The sequence below is a fragment of the Petaurus breviceps genome, unplaced genomic scaffold (genome assembly GCF_028583685.1).
Source record: "Petaurus breviceps papuanus isolate PSGF00001 unplaced genomic scaffold, PetGlider_PUasm1.0 126, whole genome shotgun sequence".
Taxonomy (NCBI): Eukaryota; Metazoa; Chordata; class Mammalia; order Diprotodontia; family Petauridae; genus Petaurus; species Petaurus breviceps.
In genome coordinates, this window is record NW_027185655.1 from 79,957,318 (window position 1) to 79,960,468 (window position 3,151).

The following is a 3,151-nucleotide window of genomic DNA, read 5'->3' on the forward strand; positions in this document are numbered from 1 at the left end:
AAAACCAGAGTTGAATAGAAAATTTGACATTCAGATACAAGAAGCAAGAGAAGCATGAGAAGGTAAACAGGGAAAAGAAATCAGAAGGAACTTATCAAAGTTGAAGTATTATTATTCCTTCATGGGAAAATGATAATTGGAACTTATCAAAGTTGAAGTATTATTATTCCTTCATGGGAAAATGATAATTGTAACTGGTGAAAGTTTTCTCAGTATGAAAATAGTTGAAGAGAATAGAAATATACATATATATGTCTATATAGGAGGGTATATGGTCATATGAATACATATGTGAATGTGTGTATATATATTTACAGGTATACATAGATAGAGGGCACAGGACCAATTTAACAGGAAGGGATGATACTTAAAAGGTGAAATTAAGAGGTGAGAGAGGAATGTAAGGAGAGGAGATGGGGAGATACAGAATGGAGTAAACTATCTCATATAGAAGAGGCAAGGAAAAATGGTTACAATGGAGGGGAAGAACAGGAAGGCAAAAAGCAAAACCTTATTCTCATTGAATTTGGCTCAGGGAGGAAAAGCATACACAGGGAGAAGTGGGTAAGGGGATGACGGGGGGGGGTGATAGAAGAGAGGGCAGGTTGGGGGAAGGGAAGTTGCAAGCACCCACTTTTGCAAAGGGACAGGATAAATATAGAGAATAGATCTATTGGGAGGTGGGATAAGAGGGAGGGAACTATAGTCAGTCTTTTACAATGTATCTACTATGGTAATATTTTGCATAGCTACGCTTGTACAACCTATACTGAATTGCTTATCTTCCCAGTAAGGGTTGGTGACAAGGGAAGGAGGGAATGAATCTGGAATTCAGTTTTAAAATCAAATGTTTAAAATATATATAAATACCCTTATTAATACTTTTTTACATGTAATTCGGAAATAAGATATACAGGCATTGGGACATAGAGATCCAACATGCCGTACTAGAAAAGTCAAATTGGGGAGGGGAGAACATATGGGAGAGAGCAGATTGGAGGAAGGGATATCCTGTGGGACTGCTATTTTGGGGCAGTGTGTATGGGAAAAACAGGGACAAAATTTTTAACCCAGAATCTGGCAGAAATAAGTGATGTAAACCAGAAGTTAATAAAGCATTTGTTAAAGAAAAAAAAATCATCTCCAGCTGGACTCAGAAATCTCTAAGCTGGGGCATTAGGAGAACCAGATGACAATGACTCCTGCCCTTGCTGGATTCAATACTCTGGCTGAGTCACTAGTGTTTTTTTTAAGAAATCTATGCCTGAACTTCAAATGATTAGCAGCCACTGAGGCTGGTGTAAATCAGACTTTTAGTTTCTCCATAGCTTGTTTTACAGTGAAAATATATCAAAATATATGAAAAAAAATATCAAGTGCATAAGGAGTTCATTATGTCAGAAAATGTACCCCTCCATGAAGCCCGGACTCCCCTCCATCCATGAGGGTTGGTTCCCGGAGAGAGAGCAGACTATGGCCAGGACAGGCCATGTCCTTGCAAGTGGACAAGCTGCTCCACTACCAGTGCTCCCACTACCAAGAGATCCTGGTCTTCCACAGTAAGACCTACAGCAATGTCCTGGTGTTAGATGGAGTCATACAGTGCACAGAGATGGATGAATTCTAATACCAGGAGATGATTGCCAACCTGCCCCTCTGCAGCCATCCCAGCCCATGAAAGGTGCTACGGTAATTATTGATGGTGGGGACGGGGGTGTCCTTGGAGAAGTGGTGAAGCATTCTTCTGTGGAGTCTCTGGTCCAGTGTGACATTTACGAGGATGTGATCCAGGTCTCCAAGAAATACTTGCTGGGCATGGTCGTGGACTACTCCAGCCTAAAGCTGATCTTGCACGTTAGAGATGGTCTTGAACTCATGCAGTAAAACAAGGATGCCTTTGATGTCATCATCACTGACTCCTCGGACCCCATGGGTCCTGCCGAGAGTTTGTTCAAAAAGTCTTATTATCAGCTAATGAAAACAGCATTGAAAAATCATGGGATCGTCTGTTGTCAGGGTGAGTGCCAATGGTTGCATCTGGACCTAATCAAGGAGATGCATCACTTCTGCAAGTCTCTGTTCCCTATTGTGGAATATGCCTACTTCACCATCCCCACCTACCCCAGTGGTCAGATTGGCTTCATGCTCTGCAGCAAGACCCCAAGTACTAATTTCCGGGAACCTGTGCAGCAGCTGACCCAGGAGCAAGTAGAGAAAATGAACCCCAAATACTACAACTCAGACATCCACCGTGCAGCCTCTGTGCTGCCCGAGTTTGCCTGCAAGGCCCTGAGCGATGTGTGAGGAGACCATTATGCCTACCTCGGCCTCTCCCAGGGACTCCAAGCCTCAAGCGCCAATTCCAGGATGCCCCTCTTCTTGCGCAGATGGCATTGACTGGCCTTCGGCACCCCTTCCCAACTGAGGACCTGCCCCTCGCCAGCCATCTCACCTGTTGATCAAGTGTTACCAAACCTAAGATATGATCAAGGGGCTCCCCGTGCCATGCTGCGCTGGGCAGGTGGGGGGAGAATACAACACATCTGTCTGTCTGTCTCTGTCTCTGTCCAGTCTCGTCAATTAGTGTCTCTTAATATTGATCTGTGTACAGAATGATCCTTCTCACCTCTAACAAGCACTTTCACCAAAAAGTGTATTTATAGCTGAGTGGCTTGTCGATGTTTCTGTTTTAGATCCTTGGGCTCTCCCTCAAACATACAGTTTTCCATGAAGTTTCCACGAAGACGGATGACTGGAGACTTTCCCCTTCCCTTGGCAGTTGAGGCTAGGTAGGGGGATGACCTTGACAAAGTCTTGAGACCTCTGAATGAAGGATATGCTTGGCTTCAATGACCCTCCAAAAAAAAAAAAAGAAAATATAATATAATATCCCTCCTTTTATCGATAAAATTTCATGCTTTTATAAACAATGAGAAATTAGTGATGAAAGATAAAAACATAAAAAAAAGAATGACTGAAAATCCTCTATTTCATTGAATGACAATATTTTCCCTGAATCATTATACTCAGTTTTGTTGGGTGGTGATTCTTGTTTTCACTCTTAGCTCCTTTGAACTCTGGAATATCATATTCCAAGCTCTTTGATACCTTAATGTAGGAGCTGCTAGGTCTTGTGTTAGCCTGATTGTGT

The 3,151-nt window shown here is 42.6% G+C and overlaps 1 pseudogene; it reads left to right on the top strand.

Moving 5' to 3' along the window:
• The first annotated feature begins 1,416 nt into the window (after positions 1-1,416).
• On the top strand, positions 1,417-2,487 carry LOC138170645 (spermidine synthase pseudogene; annotated as a pseudogene).
• Positions 2,488-3,151: the final 664 nt, after the last annotated feature.